The 26,764-nt window shown below is 36.0% G+C and overlaps 1 protein-coding gene across 9 annotated transcripts in view; it reads right to left on the reverse strand.

Annotated features, from left to right (window-relative positions):
* The window catches only part of MKLN1 (muskelin 1), a 328,108-nt gene that overhangs the window by 122,779 nt on the left and 178,565 nt on the right, over positions 1–26,764 (reverse strand). Inside the window, exon 1 of one of the 9 annotated variants that reach the window (XM_038556489.1) lies at positions 538–607. The exons of the other annotated variants lie outside the window; for them this stretch is intronic. The gene's annotated coding sequence lies outside the window, so the exon portion shown is untranslated. Of the gene's footprint in view, positions 1–537; positions 608–26,764 lie in introns of those variants that run through there. 9 annotated transcript variants of the gene reach the window in all.

Genomic DNA, 26,764 nt, shown 5'->3' on the forward strand with positions numbered 1-26,764 from the left:
TTTGAATATCCACAGCTAGAGTTAGAGCATACTATAAAAATTATAGCTTCTCCAAAAATCACTTATACTTGTACATATTTTAAAGGTTTAGACTCCTTTCCAAATACATCCCAGTTTTCACACAGAACCATGCTGGGGAGGGAGCCTGCTGTAAACTTAAGTTACTTAATTCAACAAATTATTTACTGAGTCCTCTATGCCAGACACTGTGCTGGGCTCTAAGAATACAGTGATATAAAGATAGGATCCCCACTTGTGATGCTAATGTTCAAATAAGCAGCAACAGAAAACAAACAAGTAGAGTTGTAAACAAGATAATTACAAACTGTACGACGTGTTATAAAACGACGTGTTATAAAAGAAAGAAACAAGGAATTGACATAGAGCAGGGGAGTTCTTTTACTTGAGGTTAAAAAAAAAAAACTCTCTGAAAAAAATGCTATTCTCATTTAAACGAGCTGCCCAAAATGAAGGAAAAACCAACTCTTTACAAAGAAACCAAAAGTTTAAAATTCGAGTAATAGAAAATAATCTTACCAGGGAAATCTGAGAACTGGATAAAATCAGATAATGTTCTCATAGGCTCTAAGATGAGGTAAATGCAAAGAAGGCAGGAAATCTCTAAGGGGCTAAGAACACTCAAAAACTGGTGATTCTAGATTCTAAGAGGATTTCAGAACTATCCCACAAACATTCTCTTACTTTTGGAAGAGAGACCCACTGAAATGAAATTGCGGAAGAGAGAATTAAATCATAAACAATATCAACCCCAGGACAGAGAAGATTCATATTATGGTGGGCAGAGATCTAAGTCACACAGACCTCAAAAAGTACAACAGCAAAATACATTTAAAAGTGACTCTTCAGAAAGCATAGTTTTCAGACTCTTGGAAACATAAAGGCAAAAAGCTTCACTAAATCTCAAAAGTCCAAATTTTTAAAATACTTCACAAAGCTCAAAAACCACATCCCTTCGGCATACAGAAGTCCTTCCTTCTAAAACTGGAAAACCAAACTTGCTTAAACACTGGAAACTAAAATGAAAGCCTACAGTAATATATTTTAGGAAAAATATCAAATGTAAAACAAACAATACTCTAGCAGATAATAAAAACACGTGAAAAATATGCAGCCATAAAAAAGATAAATGTGGGATCCCTGGGTGGCGCAGTGGTTTGGTGCCTGCCTTTGGCCCAGGGTGCGATCCTGGAGACCCGGGATCGAATCCCACATCAGGCTCCCGGTACATGGAGGCTGCTTCTCCCTCTGCCTGTGTCTCTGCCTCTCTCTTTCTCTCTCTCTCTCTCTGTGACTATCATAAAAAAATTAAAAAAAAAATTAAAAAAGATAAATGTGATTATTTATTATTTCAACATGACCTAACAGAAATTTTAAAAATAACTGAAGTTTAATAAGGGACAATAAGTCAAAATTACAACAGCTCAGAAATATTATGACTAGACAATAGGAAGGACTATTATGACTCTCCAATGAACACTCAAAACCAATAGAAAGAAAGAAATGAAAAAAAATGATAAAGATTAGAGGAGGGATACACAAAATAGAAACAAACAAAATCAACAATAAAACAGATCAATGAAACCAGGAGCTGGTTCTTTGAAAAGGTCATAAATGGGATGCCCAGGTGGCTCAGCAGTGGAGTATCTGCCTTCACGCTGTGATCCCGGTTCCAGGAGGAGTCCTGCATGGGGGTCCCCGCAGAGAGCCTGTTTCTCCCTCTGCCTGTGTCTCTCATGAATAAATAAAATCTTTAAAAAAAAAGAGAAAAGGTCAATAAAATTCATAAACCTTTAGACTCAGCAAGTCAAAAAGAGAGAGGACTCAAAATCAGAAGAAAAAAAGAGGGAAAATAACTGACACGAGACAAATATAAAGGATTTTAAGAGAATGTTTTGAAAAATTAAATGCCAACAAGTTGGACAACCTAGAAGAAATGGATAAATTCCCATAAGCATATAACCTCCCAAAATAAATCAGAAAGAAATAGAAAATTTGAACAAATTATCAGCAACGAAATTGAATCAGTAACCAAAAAACACCCAACAGGGCACCTGGGTGGCTCACTAGTTGAGCACCCAACTCTTGATTTTGGCTCAGGTTGTGATCTCAGGGCTGTGAGATTGAGCCCTGTGTTGGCTTCTGCACTGAGCACAGACTTTGCTTGTTTCCCTCCCTCCCACCTCTGCCCTTTCCCCAGCTCCCACAGCTGAGACAGGGTCAGGCTCCCTTTCTTTCATGTGCTCTCTCTGACCCTCTCAAATAAGTAAATAAATAAAGTCTAAAAAAGAAACCTACACAATAAAAGAATAGACTCTCTTTTCCCCTCTAAGAAAAAAGCCTAATAAGGAAAAAACAAATCAGAAAATAAGTAAACATAATGAAACAGATACAAAAGAAGGCAACAGTCAAGTGATTCAATAAATGTATAATTGGAACCAAACAGGTATTTCAAACTGTGCTACAAGCAAATCTTCCTAAAATAAGACCTGAATCTACACAATGAAAGGAAGCACACATTACAGAAATTCAACCCAGTATATTCCTAGTACAAACTATTAAACTTAAAAAAAATTTTTAAGTTATTTACACATTCTGGCAAAAAGACCAAGTTTCTTATAAGAAAAAGTATAGTGTCAGGGCACCTGGATGGCTCAGTTAGTTAAGCATCTGACTTCAGCTTGGGTTGTAATCTCAGGGTCCTATAGGATAGAGCCTGACACTGACCACTGTCACTATGCTCAGCAGTGAGTATGCTTCTCCCTCTCCCTCTGCCCCTCCCTCTGCTCATTTTCCCTCTCTCATATAAAATCTTTTTTAAAAATTATGTCAAGAAGCTTCACAACAGCTGTGTCATATTCAAATAAAATGAAACAAAAATTTTTAAGATACCCAAGTACATGTGTATCGTGTGAACCTAGAACTGTCCTTCAAGTTTAAAGGCACAGATTAGTTAACAAAATGTAAAAGTTCCTTGAATCCTTACTGAGAAACCTACTAAAGAACAAACTATATGTAACCAAGAAACAATTTGAAAAGCTTCAGGATAAAGTCTGGTCATATGAACTAAAAACAACTAAAGAACTAAAACTAACCTTAAAGAGAAGAATGACGTAACAGTATATACAAAGGTTCTCTAATAAGTAGAAAGGATAGCTATATCAAAAAATGGGAGAAAAATAGAAAAGATCATCACTTATAATTAGATGCTGGGAGAGAGAGAAGAGAAGGAGGTTCCTAACTACCTCAGGGAGTCTTAAGAGTGTTATATTAGGGGCGCCTGGGTGGTTCAGTCAGTTAAGCAGTTAAGTGTCTGACTTCAGCCTAGGTCCTGATCTCAGTGTCCCAGGATTGAGCCTCTCATGTCAGGTTCCCTGCTTATTTTTAGTAGGGAGTCTGCTTTTCCCTCTCCCTTTCCCTCTGCTCCTCCCTCCCCTACCCGCCTCTCTCTCTCTCTCTCTCTCTCTCTCTCCCTCAGATCAATAAAATCTTAAAAAGAAAGTGTTATATTAAAGAGACTAAATTGCAGGGAACAAAACAAAAAACAAACAAGAACAAAAACAAAACAACAACAAAAAAGCACAAACCATCCTGAATGCCAAAATAAACTTATTTTAATAAGAAAAAGGCCATGATACGCCTGGGTGGCTCAGCGGTTAAGCACCTGCCTTTGCCCCAGGGCGTGTTTCTGGAGTTCCAGGATCAAGTCCCCGTGCCAGGCTCCCAGCGTGGAACTTGCTTCTCCCTCTGCCTGTGTCTCTGCCTGTCTCTCTCTCTCTGTCTCTGTCTCTCATGAATAAATAAAATCTTAAAAGAGAAAGAAAGAAAGAAAGAAAGAAAGAAAGAAAGAAAGAAAGAAAGAAAGAAAGAAAGAAAGAAAGAAAGAAGGAAAGAAGCCAAAGAAAAAAGCTGATCTAATGAAAGTGTGTGTTCACACGTATATGTGTAAAATATGCCACAAAACATTAGGGTAAAATTAAGATCAAACATATCAGTGAACACATGGGCCTAACAACATTTTTAAAAAATTTTAGATGTTAACAAGGCAAAAATCCAATTCTCTGATGTATACAAGAGACATAAATAAAGTGATTTCAGCAATTATATTTAAAAATAATTGCAAAGATGAGGCAAATATAAATAATAATTGAACAGGTAGAAATTCTGATTTCAGAGAAGATAAAATTCAGAGCCTTAAGGAAAATAGTATTTTATAATAAAGTACTAGTCTATAATACAATACACATTAATGCTGTATTGTATTTACAAATTTTTTAAAACACCAGAATTCAAAAGGAAACACCAAAATCAAAAACTGTCCTTCAATGTGAAAAGAAAAAAAAAAAAAGTATTAAAAAGGAGAAACAGAAAGCAAACTGCAAAGCTTCTACAAAATGATGTTAATAATAATAATAAAAAAATGATGTTAATAGCAATATAATGGTATAATTGCACTTTCCAATAGAACTTTCTTCAATGACAGAAATATTCTCTATCTGCACTGTTTAATACAGTAACCACTAGAGACATCTGGCTACTGAGTACTTAAAATGTGGCTAAGATGACTGAGGAAGTGAAATTTTAATTTAACTTTAAATCTATTTCAAATTGCTACATTTTATAATAACCATTAGCTATTTGTTTTCTATCACATGACCACTTGATTTATTATTATACATATATCGCAGTGTAGCTCTCTATAGTATAGCAGAAATTCGTAAAATTTAGTAACTATGTCAATATAAAGGAGTAATTAAATATATGAAAAAAAAAGTGAAAAAGAAACAGGTAGCAAAGTGCAAATATAAAAACAAAGCTGCTGGGGCACCTGGCTGGCTCAGTAGGTGGAGCATGAGACTCTTGAAGCCTTGTGTTGGGTATAGAGATTACTTAAAAATAAAATCTTAAAAAAAAAAAAAAGCTGCTGAGCAGAGACTGTTTAAGAGTCACATAGCTACTTAGCACAACCTGATGGAGATAAATTTGAAAACTCAGATGAAATACATAACTCTTGGGTGGAGGGGGGGCGGGGGGGGGGGGGATGTACTGACCCCAGCAGACACAGAAAGTCAAAAGAAAGAAATCTCCAAAGAATTATCAGAATTCAATCATCAAAAAACACCAAGTACAGATGGTTCCAGTAAAGAAATCTATCAAAACATTTAAAAAGGATAGACTCAATATAACCTAAACTATTCAAGGACATAGTAAAAAGATAAAAACCTGTTTTAATGAAGCTAGCATAATGACCGATAACACATCTAATAAAGACTAGTAACAAACATAATTTGTAAATTACAAATCAACTTCAGTTATACTAATATAAAAAAAAAACTCATGAAAATCCTATAAAAAGCATTAAAACTCAAGCCTATTATGTGTTATTCCAAAAATGCAAGAGTGCTTCATTATTAGGTCCCCTATTAATACAATGTCATAATAACAGATCTAAAGAGAAAGATTAATCATTTCAACGAATGCCTCAAAAAAGCATTTGACAAAGTTCAACATTCAATTATGACAAAAGCACTCAATTTTAAAAAATCATGTATACATCTTTAACTTGGTTTTATATACATAAACATATAACCAAAAGCAAGTACCTTATATAAACATTTAAACACCAGAAACATTTCTGTCAAAATTAAGGACAAAGATGCCCCTTATCACCACTATTAACCTTATAGTGAAGATATTAGCCAATATAATTTTAATAGGAAAGGAAAGGAACTTCCAGATTTAGCTCCAAAATATAAGAGCTTATGAAACTGTCTATCGGGCAGCCCCGATGGCTCAGGGATTTAGCGCCACCTTCGGCCAGGGGCGTGATCCTGGAGACCTGGAATCGAGTCCCACATCGGGCTCCCTGCATGGAGCCTGCTTCTCCCTCTGCCTGTGTCTCTGCCTCTTTCTCTCTCTCTGTGTCTCTCATCAATCAATAAATAAAATCTTAAAAAAAAAAAAAAAAAAAAACTTGTCTATCACTCTTATCCAGATAAGACTAAAGCTGAACTAAAACTCAAGGACTTGGGATCCCTGGGTGGCGCAGCGGTTTGGTGCCTGCCTTTGGCCCAGGGTGCGATCCTGGAGACCCGGGATCGAATCCCAAATCGGGTTCCTGGTGCGTGGAGCCTGCTTCTCCCTCTGCCTATGTCTCTGCCTCTCTCTCTCTCTCTCTCTCTCTCTCTCTCTGTGACTATCATAAATAAATAAAAATTTAAAAAAAAATAAAAAAATAAAACAAAAAATAAAACTCAAGGACTTTTCTTAGGTCCTTCAAAGAGCTGAGGTTACTGAGGAAACCATAAACCCATGGATACATAGGTAAAGACAGAATCACAGGTGAGATCAGTTAACCGAGAGTAGAAGCCACTAGAGACAGTAATTGATAGGAATAATTAAAATGTCATTTTGACAATCTTGGGAGACTGAATGTAGACTACCTTCAGAGTAAGAAACTGCTGGAGGCATGGTCTTAGGGATCCCCCACACTTATGCGAGTTTTACTTCCAGTAAAAGAAGAGAAAAAAACCCTATCTGGAACAAGATAGGGAAAAAAGCAACTATTTTTTAAATACTCCCAGAGTTTTCTTCATAATGAAAGCCAACCTTCTAAAGGTAACTACTTTAACAGAGCCTCTACCTAGGGGAAGAGCAATTAGACAACCCTGGCACCCCCTGGCCTTCCTTTCTCACATAAGGGGAGGTGGAGGCTAAGAAACATTTAGGAAATAAGAGTCCAGGGTCTTAGTGCCAGTTAAAACTGGGATTTAATAATAAGATTAGAAAATTCTTCCTCAAATTCACAATCACCACAGCAGTAATAAGGCATAAAAGCAGTACGTTACAACAGAGATATACAGGGCACAACTCTATTTAAGTATTTCTTTAGGAACTCAAAAAACAAAATGAAACAAAAACTAAAAAAAAAAAAGGGGAGGGGGGACAAGAACACTGAAAGAAAATGATGTTTCTGGCACCTAGGGTTACATTACATATTAAACAGCCCAAATTCGGGATCCCTGGGTGGCACAGCGGTTTGGCGCCTGCCTTTGGCCCAGGGCGCGATCCTGGAGACCTGGGATCAAATCCCACATCAGGCTCCCGGTGCATGGAGCCTGCTTCTCCCTCTGCCTGTGTCTCTGCCTCCCTCTCTCTCTCTGTGTGACTATCATAAATAAATAAAAATTTAAAAAAATAAATAAATAAAAATAAACAGCCCAAATTCAAACCTGAAGAACGCAAAACCTCAAACTAAAAAGTCTAATTACCTCAGTTCCTATTAGTCAATATATCCTAGCTGGCTTCCAAAAAAAAAAAAAAAAAAAAAAAAAATGAAAAGCATGGTGAAAGACAAGAAAAAAGTCTTTCTTGCTAATTTTTAAAAAACATCTTACTTATTTATTTTAGAGAGATAGAGAGCAGGAGCAAGCAGAAAGAGAGAGGGATAGAAATCTCAAGCAGGCTCCACACTGAGCATAGAGCCCCAACTTGCTTTATCTCTTACGCCTGTTTTTTTCTTCTTGGGGCACCTGGGTGGCTCAGTTGGAATCTTCTGACTTTTGATTTGGGCTCAGGTCATGATCTCAGGGTTGTGAGATTGTGCCCTGTGTCAGGCTCCTCACCAGGGAAAGAGTCGACTTAAAATTCTTTCTCTCCCTCTGCCCCTCTCCACTCTCTAAAATAAATTAATTAGTGAATTAAAATTTTAAAGAAGAGAGACAAAGGAAGCATCAGAATCAGATTCAAATATGGCATAGATTTTGGAATTATTGAACAGAGAACTTTAAAATAACTACTATCTTAAGGAAATAGTAGAGAACATACAAAATAGATGTGTAATGTACCAAGGAAAGAATAAGTGAGCTTGAAGATACGTCAGCAGAAAGTTCCTAAACTAAAAAGGAAAAAAAAAAATTTAAGGAAAAGAATATCAAAGAACTGTGAGAAAATTACAAAAGCTATAACATATGCTTAAGTGTGATAACAGGAAAAGAGAGTAAATAGTGTTTCGAAGAAATATTTGGAGTAAGTAATAATGACTGGAAATTTTCCAAAACTAATGACAGACACCAAACCATATAACCAGAAACCTCAAGAGAAAACCAAGCAGGATACATTTAAAAACAAAACAGGAAAAACCAAAAACTTAAATGAATGATTATATTCAAACTACCATAAAGCAAAGAAAAAGAGAAAATCACCTTGAATGAAACCAGTGGGGAAAACTCCTTATCCACGCAGGAATAAGGATAATTACTTTGAACTTCTCAAACCATACAATCAAGAAAAGAGTAAAATGAAATGCTTCTAAGCACTGAAAGAATAAAACCACCAACCTCAAATTCTATATCCAGAAAAACTGTTCTTCAAAAGTGAAGGAAAAATAAATACTTCCTAAAACAGAACCTGAGGAAATCTGTCACAAGTAGGTGAAGTTCTTTGAAATAAAATATGGGTCAGAAACTTGGATCTACATAAAGAGGGTCAGAGAATGGTTAAATGAAGATAAAGTAAAAAACTGTATTTTCTTATTCTTAAATGAACTAGTGTATAAGTAGTTCAAAGTAATAACAACAACAATGTATTGGGTGATTATAGCATATAGAAAAGAGAAATGAGTGAGAGTAATGTTATAAGGGATGGGAGAGAGGAATTAGAAATACTCTGCTATAAAATACCTCAACTACTCATGAAACAGTATACTGTCATTTAAAGCTAGATTTATTATTTTTTTAAAGCTAGATTTATTTTTTTTTAATTTTTATTTATTTATGATAGTCACACAGAGAGAGAGAGAGAGGCAGAGACATAGGCAGAGGGAGAAGCAGGCTCCATGCACCGGGAGCCCGACGTGGGATTCGATCCCAGGTCTCCAGGATCACGCCCTGGGCCAAAGGCAGGCGCTAAACCGCTGCGCCACCCAGGGATCCCTAAAGCTAGATTTAATTTGTTGTAATGTGTATTGCAAACTCTGGGGCAACCACTAAAAATATATTTAAAAGAAGTACAATTGATATACTAAGAGAAAAGAAAATGAAATCACATTGAATATTTACTTCAAATCAGAGAAGGCAGGAAAAAAAGGAGGAAATAAAAGAACCAAAGAACATGTGCAATAAGTATAAAATAGTTACAAATAAGTAGCTATCAATATACCTGTATCAATAATTGATTTAAATATAAATGGTCTGGGATCCCTGGGTGGCGCAGCGGTTTAGCGCCTGCCTTTGGCCCAGGGCGTGATCCTGGAGACCCGGGATCGAATCCCACGTCGGGCTCCCCGTGTATGGAGCCTGCTTCTCCCTCTGCCTGTGTCTCTGCCTCTCTCTCTCTGTGTCTCTCATGAATAAATAATTAAAATCTTTAAAAATAAATAAATAAATAAATAAATAAATAAATAAATAAATAAATAAATAAATAAAAAATGGTCTAAATAAACCAACTATAGGACATACAGATGGTCAGAGTTAAAAAAAAAAAAAAACAAGACCCAATATTGTCTACAAGAAATCCATCATAAATCCAAGGACACAGAGAGATGAAAAATAAAGAAATAGAGAAAGATACACAATGCTTTCAAAAAAGAGCTAGAGTCACTAATATTAATATCAGACAAAAGACTTAAGAACCAAAAAGATGTCATGCATAAGGGAGGGCATTACATAATGCAAAAAGTATCACTTCTCCAAGATAGAACAATCTTTAATGTGTCTGTACCCCAAGAGTGTCAAAATACTTGAGGGAAAAACTGACAGAACAACAAAAAGCAATACAGAAATCCACTATTATAACTGAAGACATCAACATCCCCCTATCAGTAATTGACAGATCCAGCAAGCAGACTCAGTAAGGATATAGTTGAATTGGAACAGTACCATCAACCAACTGGATCTAATTAACATTTATAGAATATTTTATCCAATGCAGCAGAATACACATTCTCCATTCACCAAGATAAATCATAAAACACATGTTAATAAATGTAAAAGAATAGAAAATCATACAAAGAATGCTCTCAGACCACAATGGAATTAAACTAGAAATAAGTAACAGAAAGATAGGTGAAAAAAATCCCAAAATATTTGAAGTAAATATAGCACACTTCTAAAAAAAAAAAAAAAACGTGGGTCAAGTCTCAATATAAATTTTTATATATATTTAAATCAATCAATCAATCAATCAATCAAAGTTTGTGTGATGAAGCCAAAGCCAAGCTTAAAAGGATACTTACAACAGTGAATGGACATATTAGAGAAAGACTGAAAATCAAGCACCTAAGCTTTCATCCTTAGGAGCTACAGAAAGAAGAGCAATTTAAGCATAAAGCAAGCAGAGAAGATAAATAATAAGCAAAAAATCAGTGAAACACAAAACTATAAAACTCTTAAAAGACAACATAGGAGGGGATCCCTGGGTGGCTCAGGGGTTTAGCGCCTGCCTTTGGTCCGGGGCACAATCCTGGAGTCCCAGGATAGAGTCCCGTGTCAGGCTCCCTGCATGGAGCCTGCTTCTCCCTCTGCCTGTGTCTGTGTCTCTGCCTCTCTCTCCCCCTATGTCTATCATGAATAAATAAATAAAATCTTAAAAAAAAAAAAAAGACAACATAGGAGAAAATGTAGGTGACTTGAGCATGACAGTGATGTTTAAATTATAACACCAAGGGGGCAGACCAGGTGGCTCAGTGGTTAAGTGCCGCCTTCAGCCCAGGGGCCTGATCCTGGAGACCTCAGATCGAGTCCCACATCGGGCTCCCTGCATGGAGCCTGCTCCTCCCTCTGCTTGTCTCTGTCTCTGTCTCTCTCACTCATGAATAAATAAATAAAATCTTTAAAAAAAATTATAACACCAAAAGCAAAATCCATGAAAGAAAAAAAATTGGGAAGTCAAATTTTATTAAAATTAAAACCTTCTGCTCTGCAAAAGACACCATTAAAAGAAATAAACAACAAACCACAGATGGGGAGAAAAATCTCATGCAGAATAATTCTGAATAGATTATGTAGACATCCCACTCTAAAGGAAAAGAGCGTAATTCCTCACTGTGTAATTGTGGGCTTTATGTGTGGATTGTGCATAGTAACTTTCTTCCAAGCGTATAGTAGGGAGAGAGGGAAAAGGAGTAACTTGACAATGGAGAAACCTGACACTATCTCAATCAGGTGATCAAGGACAAAATGAACAGTAAAAAATCATACTAATAGTATGTATCCTTGACATAATGTGACAAAAATAACACTGTATCTCTCTGATCTTCCACCCCAACTCCAAAATCCCAGTCTTATAATCATAAGGGGGGAGAAGTCATACAAATTCCAATAGAGGGGAAACCTTACAATCAATATACAGTACTCCTCAAACTCAAACTCATCAAAAGCAAAATTGAGATATTGTCATCACTAAGAGGAGCCTACAAGACAAGATATTTAAATGTAATGTGGTGGGGCACCTGGGTGGCACAGTAAGGTCTGACTCTTGGTTTTTGACTCAAGTCATGATCTCAGGGTCATGAGACTAAGGCCCACATTAAGCACTGAGGTTCCACACTCAGCGCAGTCTGCTTGAGATTCCTTCTCCTACTGCCCCTCACACTTGTGCACAATCTCTCTAAAATAAATAAATCTAAATAAACCTAAATGAATGAATGAATGAATGAATGAATGAGGTATGCTGACTGAGATCTTGGAACAAAAAAGGACATCAGAGGGGCAGGCACCCAGGTGGCTCAATTGGCTATGTGTCTGCCTTCAGCTCAGGTCAGGAACTCATAGTCCTGGGACTGAGCCCCATATCAGGCTCCCTGCTCAATGGAGAGTCTACTTCTCCCTCTCTGTCTGCCGCTCCCCCTGCTTGTGCACGTGCGCTTGCTCACTCTCTCTCTGTGTCAAATAAATAAATAAAATCTTTATTAAAAAAAAAAAAGACATTAGGTAAAAACTAAGGACTGAATAAACTATAGAGGATAGCTTAATGAACACTGGTTCATTAAGTGTAACAAATATATTAATACGTTAATAGAAAAAACTGTTGGAGAAAACACGGGAACTCTGTACTATCTGCTTAACATTGTAAATCTAGGGATCCCTGGGTGGCGCAGCGGTTTAGCGCCTGCCTTTGGCCCAGGGCGCGATCCTGGAGACCCGGGATCAAATCCCACGTCGGGCTCCCGGTGCATGGAGCCTGCTTCTCCCTCTGCCTGTGTCTCTGCCTCTCTCTCTCTCTGTGTGACTATCATAAATAAATAAAGAAAAAATATATTAAAAAAAAAAAACATTGTAAATCTAAAACTGCTCTAAAATTAAAGTCTATAATTTTTTTCAAAAGAAAGCGATTAGAGGGATCCCTGGGTGGCGCAGCGGTTTGGCGCCTGCCTTTGACCCAGGGCGCGATCCTGGAGACCCGGGATCGAATCCCATGTCAGGCTCCCGGTGCATGGAGCCTGCTTCTCCCTCTGCCTATGTCTCTGCCTCTCTCTCTCTCTCTGTGACTATCATAAATAAATAAAAAATTAAAAAAATTAAAAAAAAAAAACAAAACAAAAGAAAGCGATTAGAGCACACATTAGAAAAGAAAATGAGGGTAGCCCCGGTAGCGCAGTGGTTTGGCGCCACCTGCAGCCCAGGGTGTGATCCTGGAGACCCAGGATCGAGTCCCATACCTCGGGCTCCTTGCATGGAGCCTGCTTCTCCCTGTGCCTGTGTCTCTGCCCCCTTCCCTCTGTGTGTGTCTCTATGAATAAATAAATAAATAAAATCTTAAATAAAAAAGAAAATGAAAAATTTTCTGTTTGCAGATAGTAACATTACAGCTGTAGGAAATTCCAAAGAACTGATGGGAAAAAATACTACAAAGAGAGTTTGAAATAATTTTTCTAAGATTTTATTTATTTACTTGAGAGAGAGAGAGAGAGAGAGAGAGAGAGAGAGAAAACATGAGCAGGGGGAGGGGCAGAGGGAGAAGCAAGCTCCTCACCAAGTGGGGAGCCCAAGAGGGGGCTTGATCCCAGGACCCCGAGATCATGACCTGAACCCCAGGCAGCGGCTTAACCAATTGAACTACCCAGGCACCCCAGAGAATTTGAAAGATTTCTGGAAAAAAAAAATTAAAAATTAAAATACAGAAAAAGCCTTCACATATTAAAGCAAAAAGCAGTTAGAAGACATAATGGAAAAAGATCCCAATTATAACAGCAACAAAACAAAATAAAATAAAATAAAATAATAGGCACAAACTTTAAAAAAGAAATGTGCAAACTCTAAGAGAAAAAATTCACAATAACTTCGAAAGGCACATAAGCTTGAAAAAAATCAAAGGCATACCACGTCCCTACACACAGATACTCATTATCATTAAGATGTCAATTCTCTGTACATTAACTTATAAAGTTAATTACACTCAAAAATAAGAACAAGTATTTTCTTGAAACTAGACAAGGTGATATAATTCACATATATAATAAAGTTTCCATAAAAAATTAAACCAGCTCAAGACACCTGGGTAGCTCAGAAGTTGAGCGTCTGCCTTCAGCTCAGGGTGTGATCCCGGGCCGGGGATAGAGTTCCACATCAGGCTCCCCGCAAGGAGCCTGTTTCTCCCTCTGTCTATGTCTCTGCCTCTCTCTCTGTGTCTCTCATGAATAAGTAAAATCTTAAAAAATTAAATTAAATTAAATTTTAAAAAATAAACCAGCTTAAAAACTCTGGAAAAAAAAAAAAGCAAAAGAGCAGTAAGAGAGAACTGGATGTTAAAGCATACTATGAAGTCTCTACGATTAAAACAGTGGATGATTTACAAATGAATAGACATTTGGAAACAAAACAGAAAATACTGAAATAGAAATTTATAAAATTTAATAAATGATCAAGGCAGCATCACAAATCAGTACAGGAATACATGAAATTTATAGTAAGTGATGTTGCAAGTGCACAGCTATTTAGAAACAACATTAATTACATTTGTACCTCACACTGTTTACCACGTTAAATCCCAAGTGGATCAGAAAACTAAATATAAAAACAGAAAAGCACTAGAAGAAAACATATGTAAAATGCTTTATAACTAGACAATGAGAATACACTCCGTAAATAGAATTCAAAATCCACAGGAAAAAAAGAAAACCTAACACCTTCAACTAAATAAAAATATAACTTTCAAAAACAAAAATGAAATTTTCCCTGTTTGCAGACAGCACAATTTGTCTACATGGAACCACTTGCCCCACCCCCAGAAAGATCTCCAATAACTAGTAAGTTTCAGGCAATGTTGCTGGACACAGTATCAACACTCAACAGTCAACCAGAAAACTATTTATAATTGGTCAAAAGAAATAAATATAATAAAACATATACAGGAGGATTTCTATCCTAAAAATTACAAAATGCTGGTGAAAAAAAAAATCAAAGACAACCTATGGAAAGACCTATGTTCATAGACTGAAAGACTCAAAATAGCAGAGATGGCCTAAGGAAAAAAATAACAGAATTGTAATATCATAAAAGTTACAATCCCATAAATCAAATTTCAAATAGAAATAGCAGTATGAACTAGAGATATTTTTCTTAAAAAAAATAATTTCCTAGTTATGCTCCCTATAAGAGTCTAAAAGAAATGACAATCCAGTAGCAATAGGCATTCCTAGTTTCCAATTGTGAACAATAAACATCATTCCTTCATCAGGACATCACAGATAAAGGACATCATGCTGTGCCAAATGCAAGAAAATAAAGACTACTGAGGTCACATCAAAGGAACACAGGAGCAAGCTTGAAGGTGTTCCCACTTGCCAAAGATGGAACAATCTGGCATCAAAAAGGACTATTGACATTTTTAAAAACACAATGAATATATAAAAAGCCTGAAGTTAAAATACGCTTTTCTTTTTAAAAGTGAAAAAACTAGAACTTAGAGTTATATATCAACTCATTACTCTGAAACCTGGTCATGAAAAGAAGCAAGCATATATCTTGCTTTTCCAAGAAAACTGTATTTCAGAGTAACCAAAAACCTACAATTAACAAGAGAATTCTACAAAAAAATATTCCAGCTAATAAATGTTGAAAGAATGAAAGGATTTTTAAAAATCCAATTTTGATACCTTTAATGAAATAGCTTATTCTAACAATGGTTATCTTTGGATATTGAAACCACTAATGAAAGGTGGATGGAAATTTTAGGTGGACAGGAAATTAAGGAATCAAGTTGTCACTCCTAGACTTTGTATCCTGAAGTGATACAATACGAAGTACATGGCACTACCTAAGGAGTAGCCTTTAAAAAAAAATTTGATCCAAAATCTATTTCCCTATCTATACAGAGTATGACATTTGACAGTCAAATGCCACTACAAAAAAACAAATGGACACAGTCAGAATGTGGTAGCCTCTTCAGGGCAAATGACCATGTTTATTCAAGAAATCAGTGAATGGGGATCCCTGGGTGGCGCAGTGGTTTCGTGCCTGTCTTTGGCCCAGGGCGCCATCCTGGAGACCCGGGATCGAATCCCACGTCAGGCTCCCGGTGCATGGAGCCTGCTTCTCCCTCTGCCTGTGTCTCTGCCTCTTTCTCTCTCTGTGTGACTATCATGAATAAATAAATAAAATCTTTAAAAAAAAAAAAAAAAAAAAGAAATCAGTGAATGAAAGAAAAATGGCAGTAAGATGGAAAACTATTCTTTTCTTTTTAAGATTTTATTTATTTACTTATTTGAGAGAGAGTGAGTGTGAGAGAACATAGCAGAGAAAGCTGCAAAGGGAAAGGGAGAAGCAGGCTCCACACTGAGCAGAGAGCCCGATGCTGGGCTCAATCCCAGGACCCTGGGATCATGACCTGAGCCAAAGGAAGATGCTTAACAGACTAAGCCACTCAGACACCCCTAGAAGACGATTGCTGATGAAAGAATTTTTAAAAAACATGAAAAATACAATGAGTTTTTAGATTTTTTTAAAGATTTTATTGAAATATTTAAGAATGAAATGACATAATTTATATTTATCTTAAAATACACCAGAAGAAAAAGAGGTGGGTGCAAATAGATTTAAGAAAAAAAAAAAGTCTGGCAAAATGTTGATAGTTGTTGAAAGTGGGAACATTCGTATTCATTTTACTCTATTGCTGGGTATTCTTGGAAAATGTTAACTAAAAGGTTTTTTGAAAGAATGAGTGAGTGTGACAGCAAATACACAAAACTCTTGGGAGTTTAGCTTTGCTGAGAAGCAGATAAATGTGAGATGTAAAAGGCAAAAAAAAAAATTTTTTTTAAAGAGAGAAAGTGTAAATACAGGGGGTGAAGGAGGGGTGCTGCAGAGGGAGAGAATCCTAAACAGGCTCCATGCCCAGTGTGGGAGCCCTAAGTGGGGCCCGATCTCACGATCCCAAGATCAAGAGTCAGTTGCTCAACTGACTGAACTACTCAGATGCCCCCAAAAGGCAAAGATTTTTTAAAGACTAGTGCAGGGGATCCCTGGGTGGCTCAGTAGTTTAGCGCCTGCCTTTGGCCCAGGGCGCGATCCTAGAGTCCCGGGATCAAGTCCCGCGTCGGGCTCCCAGCATGGGAGCTTCTCCCTCCTCTTGTGTCTCTGCCCCTCTCTCTCTTTCTCTCATAAATAAATAAATACATAAATACATAAATAAATAAGTAAGTAAGTAAACCTTTAAAAAAAAAAAAAGACTAGTGCAAATGGGTGGGTCTTAGGGGCTCTGAATGATGGGCAGGAGTAGGAACCAAGTGGATGATAATGTAGCAAAGAAAGGTAACGAATGAACAAAATCAGAACAGGATCCAAAGTCAAAGACCAAATCTAAAATCTCTCCCATCTTAAGAGACAAAAGGGAAAATGAAATGCAGATAAATTTCATAATGCCTAAGTGTAACATGTACATATAACTATATCACCTCCATTATAAAATCTTAAGAGTGTTTCACATTGTTAATATACTCTAGTGATACAGAAAATATGACTGGATTTATTAAGGTGTGAATCCTAAACTCAGCTCCAATGCCTACTTCATAAATGACCTTTAGCTATTATACTCTTATTTGCCTCGTTTTTGCTTTTGTAAACTAATACCTACACTTTGAAAAGTTATTGTTGAGAATTACAGTATGTCAATGGCCCAGCAAACAGTAGGCCATCTGCTTACCATCACAGAGCAAAACTCAAGTCAGCTAATTATTACCAAGCACTTCAAAATGTTTGAGCCTGTAGCAATCATTTCTAAGGACTCAAATCACTTTGGGAACACATACCTACCTACTCATGCACTCCACACAATGCATAGGAACTATGGGAAAACAGAATGACAAAATAAACATTCTCATATAGAAGAATGGCAGAATAGAAAACTCACTAGGCAAAAATCAAACTGGAAAGTCTCAAAAAAAAAATCTACTGAAACATTCACATAAAAATAGTCCTCGTTTGCTGAATATCGCAGATGATTGAATCATCAATCTCTTCCAAAATTAAACTGACCCTTCAGAATATATTTCAAAATTAAGAATTGCTCTGTCTACCTAAAGCAAAGACGATTAAAGTTAAGTCATGATCTAGAAAAACTATGCTGCTGCTTAATATGCACATTCTTCAAATCTCAGACAAAGTAACAATATATCCACAGAGGGAAAAGATTTAAGATAATCAAACTGTTTCCAAGCACCCTCAAAGGCTTCATTTATATGAAAATAATTTTACAGAAACAATCACTACCATCTTTGATTAAATCAAGTTCTTAAAATATCTAACTGGGTAACAATTTAGCTCACTTTAAGTTGCTATAGCGCGATGGGGCTCCTATTAAAAAACTATTCAATGATATCAACTCTTTCCTATCCTGGGCAAAAAGACCTTAAGCATTTAATATTCTCATTTTTATGGAAATAAATAAAAGGCTACAGAAATGACCAATACGAAATTCCTAATTAATTGGTTGGAAACTGGAATGAGAGGCCAAGTCTGTCCTTGTTCAGTGTCCCTCTATACTGTTTCGATTTGTTTTCCTTCGTACCAGATCTAACTTTTCCCCCCCTTACTGCAGTAATTTATATTGTACTAACAGTGAGTGGCCAAACCAACATTAATTAATCCAAATCTGTTCATTTTAGGAGAATTCTCCCCTTATCAACCTAACAGGTATCTTTAACCAAGGCACAGTATTTTTCTAATTCTATCCCTCAAACATACTTGAGAACCTACAAACATTAAAAATATGTATTTAACTATGATTAAAACTAAAAAATTCAAAAGCATTATAGACCAAATATTACCACAATGGATACCACCCTCCATAAAATCTTAAATCCTGTTTTTGTGCCACTTTTGTAGTAAAATATCTCCCAACATCTCTATACCCGTATGAACTTTCCAAAGTATGTCACTGAACTGTAATTACATGCTGGTCTTTTAAAAATTCAGTTCAACAGCAACAGCATATTTCATTCTATCTATGTTCATGTAAATTTCAAAAATAAATTCACAACTAATAATACAATTAATAGTTGGACAAGGCTCAGCATTATTTGGTTTTAACGCTCTCCTCAAAGATTAAGATATGTCATAAGGGGCAGCCTGGGTGGCTCAGCGGTTTAGCGCCGCTTTCAGCCCAGGGCCTGATCCTGGAGACCTGGGATCAAGTCCCACAACAGGCTCCCTGCGTGGAATCTGCTTCTCCCTCTGCCTGTGTCTCTGCCCCTCTCTCTCTGTGTGTCTCTCTCATGAATAAATAAATAAAATCTTAAAAAAAATATATACGTCATAGGGCAAGTCACATTATATACAGATCACTGTACGGAATTTAAATTTGAAGTGTTTTCTGATTTTTTAATTATTACATGGAATGTGAGATTAATGATACAACTTTGAAAACAAGTTTATTAGAAATAATCAACTTTCTTCATTCACTTTTCAGACAATTCATACTTATATATCCTATACACTTAAAGCTCTCAGCTTTTCCTTTATCAAATTCAGAATGCTCATCAACTGATAAACCAAGAGTTCAATCTATTGTGACAGCTAACATGCCACATTCTAACATGCCTACATGCCAGCCAACATTTGTTTCTCAAGCTCTGCCATCTTTATTCAGTGCCCATTTTTATAATCTTTAAGACATTTTACTGTGTTTCTCCTATTGTTTTGTAAGAATGAATAGAAAATGAAAATACAAAAGCCTACCAGCAATATTAATTCAACTAAATAATAATGAGCATCAGGGCAGCCTGGGTGGCTCAGTGGTTCAGTGCCGCCTTCAGCCCAGGGCGTGATCCCAGAGTCCCGGGATCGAGTCCCACGTCAGGCTCCCTGCATGGAGCCTGCTTCTCCCTCTGCCTGTCTCTCTCTCTCTCTCTCTCTCTGGGTCTCTCATGAATAAATAAATAAAATATTTAAAAAAAAAAAAAAGAAAGAAAATGTTCCGGAAAAAAAAAAATAATGAGCATCAGCAAGGAATCCAAAAGAAAAAAATTTCAAATACTAAATGGGCTTAACTAGCTTAAACATAAATGAAATGCTGATAAAACAGTTAAAAGATCATATCAAATGCGAAAGTATAGGTGTGCCAATTATAGATTATTCACTCCCATCTTTAAATTCACCCTTTCTGGGAATCCCTGGGTGACTCAGTGGTTTAGTGACTGTGTCTTTCATGAATAAATAAATAAAATCTTAAAAAAAAATAAAAATAAATTCACCCTTTCTGCCTAAGCTCTGAAAATGAATTTGGGCCCTTTAAGTATTTTTCCTTTGCCAGCTGGCACATGCTAAACTTTGTCAGTAGAGGAGGCAGGAGAGTCATCTCAGGAAGTAAGGGGTGTTTTTGTTTCCTCATTCAAGTATGATTGCCCAGAAGTCTCCCAAAGCATTTATAACTTCTCCAGCTCATAGATCCTGCCGTACAGATACTTCTCCAGCATCCTGCTCCTGCCGCATACGTGGCTTCTCCAAAGCCCAGTTCATGAATGAGTTGTGCAACTTCTCTAGCACCAAGTTCCTATATCAGAATGTATACTGCTTGTATTTTTTCTGTCTTGACATTTAACAGGCCTTTTCAAACTAATGACTTGAATCTTACTTCAGCTCAAATAAATTCTCTTCCTTTTAAAAAATTTCTTCCTTCTTTTTTTCTGACATCTTTCCACGTCTACTATTAAGTAGAGGGTGCAGGGCTGCTATATATTGTCGCACTTGTACTTTGCACAAGAAAATCCCACTGAGGAGTAGAAGCTGAAACCCAGCCCATGCCCCATGAACCAAATACTGCATCTGCTCAAAAAACATCACCTGTTCATTAAGCCGTGTGAAATGAAAATGAGAAAGTGGACTTTTTGTATGAAGTGTAGCTTTCATGTCTCAACTTTTCACTAATATTTCCTTATCTTTTTCTTTTTGTTCTAGATTTCAGATCTTTCTCTATATGTATTTATATAGCTATAGAAAAAAACAGATGTGCATGTACATAACTATAGGAAAATTATCATTTTTGTGGGAGCTTCATAGTAAGTCTGGTATTTTGGACCCAAGCCCCAAAAAATAGATTTTATGACCTGGAGGCATCAAGATTTTTAAAAGCTCACCAAGTAATTTGAGTGTGCAAACAAGACTAAGCTCTACTGCTATAAATTAACAGTGCTCAAGACTTTTTGTTCAAATATTCCCTAATATAACTGCAAATCAATGCATATCCTCACCATTTTTAAACTGGCAAGCAAACTGCTTCATAGCTTATAATGAATGCAGAAGTTATCATTCTAATGTACTCTAAATACTGTCATTTTTAATAAAGTTGTTATATTTGTTTTCAAAAATATAACAGAAAATATAATCTATTTTTAAAAACGTATACTCTTTTTACATACTCTAAAATTTGTACTATTTTGTTTTTCATTAAACTTCCCCCACAGAATTACACTAATGTAATATTCTTTTATGCTTAGAGTCTTTATGACTTCTGTGAGAAAAGAGGATGTAAATTAAATTAAGGTTTTTTGGTTTTGAACATGAGATTCTAAGTAATTTTAAAAATTTCTCCTGGATACTATTATCAATATCTTAAATATACTATTGACCAAAACTATATAAATATAATTATAAAATCTGACAGATGATTAAGTATAGAGTAAAATGGTACTAGAAATGATTCTTGGGGTGCCTGGGTGGCTCAGTTGGTTAAGCATCTGTCTTCGGCTCATGCCATGATCCCAGGGTCCTGGGATTCCTGGGATCGAACCTGCTTCTCCCTCTCCCTCTGCCTGCTACTCCCCCTGCTTGTGCTCACTCTTTTTTTCTCTCTGTCAAATAAATAAACACATAAAATCTTAAAATAAAAAAAAGGGAAAGAAATGATTCTCGAAGATATGGGCAGGAGTTTTTTTTTCTTAATAATTACTTCACGTGTATATGGATAAATATTACTGATAGAATAAGATGAAATTGAGCATCAAGTCCATACCATTTTCAATTTTATAGGTACATGCATTAAAAATCTTGCTCACATAAGTAGTTCATGAATGGCTCAGTCAGTTAAATATCTGCCTCCAGCTTAGGTAACGATCCCAGGGTCCTGGGATGGGGCCCTGTGTCAGGCTTGCTCACATAAATGCATGAAAACAGAATGAATTTATTAGTACTGTTACTTAATTTTTTGGCCCTCTTCTAAATTTTATGCCAAAAAGCACATAATGAGCTACATTACAAAAGAGGTAAATAATCTGTACTCTAAAAACTACAGAACACTTATGGAAGAAATTGAGGAAGACACAAAGTGATGGAAAAACATTCCATGTTCATAGGTTGGATGAGTAAGTATTGTGAAAATGTCTATACTACCCAGAGCAATCTACACATTCAATGCAATCCCTATCAAAATACCATGGACATTTTTCAGAGTTAGAACAAATAATCCTAAGATTTGTATGGAACCAGAAAAGATCCCAAGTAGCCAGAGGAATGTTGAAAAAAAAAAAAAAAAATCTGGAGGCATCACAATGCCTGACCTAAAGCTGTATTATAAAGCTGTGATCATCAAGACAGCAAGGTACTGGCACAAAAACAGACACACAGATCAATGGAACAGAATAGAAAACACAGAAATGGACTCTCAACTCTGGTTAACTAATCTTCAACAAAGCAGGAAAGAATATCCAGTGGAAAAAAGACAATCTCTTCAATAAATGGTACTGGGAAAATTGGACAGCCACATGCAGAAGAATGAAACTAGACCATTCTATTACACTACACACAATGTTAAACTTAAAATGGGTGAAAGAAGAAAAAAATGGATGAAAGACCTAAATGTGAGTCAAGAATCCAACAAAATCCTATAGGAAAACACAGGCAGCAACTTATTTGACCTCCACTGGAGCAACTTCTTGCAAGACACATCTCTAAAGCCAAGGGAAACAAAAGCAAAATGAACTATTGGGACTTCATCAAGATAAAAAGCTTCTGCACAACAAAGGAAACAGTCAACAAAACTAAAAGGCAACCTACAGAATGGGAGAAGATATTTGCAAATGACATGTCAGATTAGGATGCTATCATTCTAAGCAATTTAGGAAATAAATCACTTAAAGCTAAATTGAAATTTTTCCTGAAGCCTTAACCTTTCAAATTTCGTAATTAATTGGACAATTTACATATAAGTAAACGATTTAAATTGGGCAATTTAAAAGCAGCCATATCAGAATCCATATCCATATCTACAGTCATATAAATGCAAGTTTATTTGCAAGACCCCTGAAGGAAAATTTTATCACCAACAACAACTTCTCTACTCAAAGGACAAAACTAGACAAGTCCTGGTATATTTTAATTAGGTAAACAAAACTTAAACGGACATTTAAAGGTTCCTTCTAGTGAACCATTTCCTTTCAAGAAGTTGAAATCCCTGTGCTATCTTGACTACAAAGTCATGATTCATGGAGTGCCTAAGACTTTGTTCATGGAAACCTAACCATAATCAGATGATTAGAAATGTTGGTAATTTAGCAACCTGCTAGAAGAAATGGGTGGACAGACTTTCATAATCCAAAATCTTGACCTGCATGTTTTTTCTTTACCCCAACTCATTCCTGACATGTAGGTTCAATCTTTTTGGTATTTGAGTTACTGGTTCAGCAGAAACCAGGGAAAATAATAACTGTGTAGTCAGAATGTAATCCAACTGTATACTGTTTACTTTATTGTAAATACTGGTAAACAAAGGTCAATAAATAGTTTCATATTTTAAAAATCACTTATTATGATCTACCAACAGACAAACTGATTAGGTCCTTATTTTGTTTAAAAAAAGGAACTGAGAACCACCTATTTTTCAAGAGGATTTTTCTTCTTTTTAGCCATTCATTTTGTTAACTTCAATGTCAACTCTTACAACTATCCTTTTGTTTGGCACCCTGGAGATTTCACACTCCATAGAAATAAGTGAGAGGCATGCCTCCTTCACAAACATGAAATAGGAGGTAGGAAAACCAGAAGCATTCAAAGTGCAAGCAAACATCACCTGGAGTTCCCATCTAAAAATGTAAACTATGACTATAGGTCTAGGGTAGGGTCTGAGATTCTGCATTTCTAACAAGCACCTGGTAATGACAGTGCTGGTGAATGGACCACACTTTTTGAGTAGCAATGCCCTAACCCACAGGCAAGTTCTCTCTAGCAGTTCAATTTTTAAGAGCGAATACACAAGAATAATAAGAGGCAAGAAATTGAATCCCTTAGAACTATTTTAGCCTATGTACCTCTTGTAAAGTCTACATGTACTCCCAGCGACAAGCATGCCACAATTTGAATACTGTTCAAATTAGCTACTAAAAATTAAAATCACTGGGTTCTAAGAGTGTTAAAAAAAATTTAATTATACACCACAGACTTTATTCCCATCACTTTTCTACTTAAAATGCTTTGATGGCTCCTAACTTTCCAGGAAATAAAATTCCAACTCACTAACATGAGATTTAGGACCCTCGGTAACTTGTGTTTATAATCAAACAAATCATACGTACACACAATCTCTATTTTTTTTTTGTTTAAAAATAACATTTATTTGCTAAAATAAATTTTATTTATTTTAAATAAATAAATTTAAATTTTATTTTAGGGATCCCTGGGTGGCGCAGCGGTTTGGCGCCTGCCTTTGGCCCAGGGCTCGATCCTGGAGACCCGGGATCGAGTCCCACGTCGGGCTCCCAGTGCATGGAGTCTGCTTCTCCCTCTGCCTGTGTCTCTGCCTCTCTCTCTCTCTCTCTGTGACTATCATAAATAAATTTTAAAAAATAAAATAAAATAAAATAAAATTTATTTTAAATTTAAAACTCTGGGCAACACTCAAACAAATTAAAAAATAAAAACCAACCCAATTATGACAATCCAGAGACAATCACTATCGATTTTTCCCATATGCATAAGCATAAAATTTACCTGTGTGTGCATGTGCACATGCATATTTTTAAAAATACACTCGTTCAAAATAAAAAAAAGAGAAAGATATTCCCTTAGTCTTCAATATGTAAGGGGAAAGTTATCAAAGTTCAGCACAGACGATTTTATAGGAAAATGGCAATCAATGTTAAACATGATTACCATCAGACTATAAAATTAAACTACATGACATAAGTGAGGGTTAATAAAATTTAAATAGATATTTTTTAAAAATAAAAATAAAAAAATAAAAATAAACTGGATCAAACCAGTAATCAGGAGTTTTGTCTTTTTTTTAACACGTCATTATATCTGAAATATTTTTTCTATAGCATTAAAAAACATTTTAAAACATCTTTAACTGGCATCCTAAGAGTTTATCATAACTCAGACACCTCAAAAAGCTGTTCTATTAAACCCAGTACATCTCAGGGTGACATATTACTGTCAATAGTATTAGATATTCATTAGAGGATTAATTTGCAATCCATGTATATTTTAGATAAATATAAAAATAAGATCTAGCCTAAGTACCCTCGATAAAGCAAGTAGGAGTATCATTAAAAATTCAAACTGTTGGGATCCCTGGGTGGCGCAGCTGTTTGGCGCCTGCCTTTGGCCCAGGGCGCAATCCTGGAGACCCGGGATCGAATCCCACGTCGGGCTCCCGGTGCATGGAGCCTGCTCCTCCCTCTGCCTGTGTCTCTGCCTCTCTCTCTCTGTGTGTGTGACTATCGTAAATAAATAAAATTTAAAAAAAAAAATTCAAACTGTCTTAATACCCTTAAAAGAATGAAATAACATTCACTTTGTTTTCACTACACTGATTTTTTTTGCAATAGTCTCCTAAATGCATCTGTAGTAAGTACCTGCTTATATCTCCTAATATGCGAACCATAAAGCGAGTATAAATAAATAAAGGAGAGTTCATTGACAAATATAGATAAATGTTAATTGTGAAGAGAGTACGATGGCAAATGCATTTGGAACGCTAGTAGCCAAGCTGCCTTCAGTAGGTAACTGTTTTGTAATTGTGACTAAGAAATAAGTCTGAACAAAAAATAAAAAGGCTTAATGCATTAAAAAGTGGTGGCCTTGGACAGAAATATGGGCAAGGTCACTAGTCCACATATGTTATGTCTAAGAAGTACCTGACCTGACTGACCTGGGCTGTATCAAGCACTCTGTATAGCACAACTGTTTGAGAAAAGTCTGCCTCCAAGCACTTCCCTCGTTCTGATACACTTCAGTAACCAAACGAATTCCAAATGTTAACTCAATTTCCCAAAAACAAGTTCCTGACTGAATATGCACAAGAGTAAGGATAAATTGCTGCATTCAAGAAATTTGATGGGTAATAAAATAAATTATATCTGTACACAAAGGCAGGCATAGCTCATTTACCTCTTCGAAGATGTCTCTCTCCTCAAGCCCTGGCCACAGTAAGAGCTGTTCCACTTCTGATTTCTGTAACATTCACTGCTTTTATCACACATCTAAACTTAGCTTTTGTTACCTTCAATATGTATCTTTTGAACTACTGTATGTATAGACAGTTCACCACCAGAGATCCTCTCTTACACCTTCGAATAGGTTTGGCTATTACCCAAGAGTTAATAAGCACCCAATAATTTGTTTATGGTAAAGACAGTTAAAAATGTGAAAAGCCGTAACAGCAACTTGAATACCACAATGTAGCAAAAATGAATAAATAAATACCAAAATTTGTCTTTAACTTGCCACCTATAGTAGTATTTTAGGTTGTAGAAAATGGGTATCATGATAGATGTCATAGCTTAAACCTTCACACCTAGTTTATGAATTTTCCAATCACCTGAAATTCCCTCTATGTCCTGGGAGAAACTATTTTGCCAATAAAAGTTATTCTCAGCTGTTTTAAAATCTATGCCCCCATATGCTTAAAGAAAGATTACATAAACAAGTTTCATATGTATCTCCCATTTAGTATTTCACATATAAGCAAACTATATAAATTTCAGGAAAAAAAAATACCAACTTCTAACTCCTATCCCTACTACTAACTACTTAGCATGTAAGTAAGTACACTGCTGACAGGAAGTTATCTTAGGACATGAAGACACTGAGCCAATCCATAACATATATTGCAAATAATAATAAAGGAAGATAATATTTGGAAAAGAGTAGAAAGTCCAGAAATAAACTCACAATTATATGGTCAATTAATTTCTGACATATAGGCAAAAGTACACAATGATAAAAGGACAGTCCCTTCAACAAATGGTGCTGGGAAAACTGGAAAGCTACATGCAAAAGAATGAAATCAAACCATTTTTTTCCACACCATACATAAA

This window comes from Canis lupus, chromosome 14 (genome assembly GCF_011100685.1).
Source record: "Canis lupus familiaris isolate Mischka breed German Shepherd chromosome 14, alternate assembly UU_Cfam_GSD_1.0, whole genome shotgun sequence".
Lineage (NCBI taxonomy): Eukaryota > Metazoa > Chordata > Mammalia > Carnivora > Canidae > Canis > Canis lupus.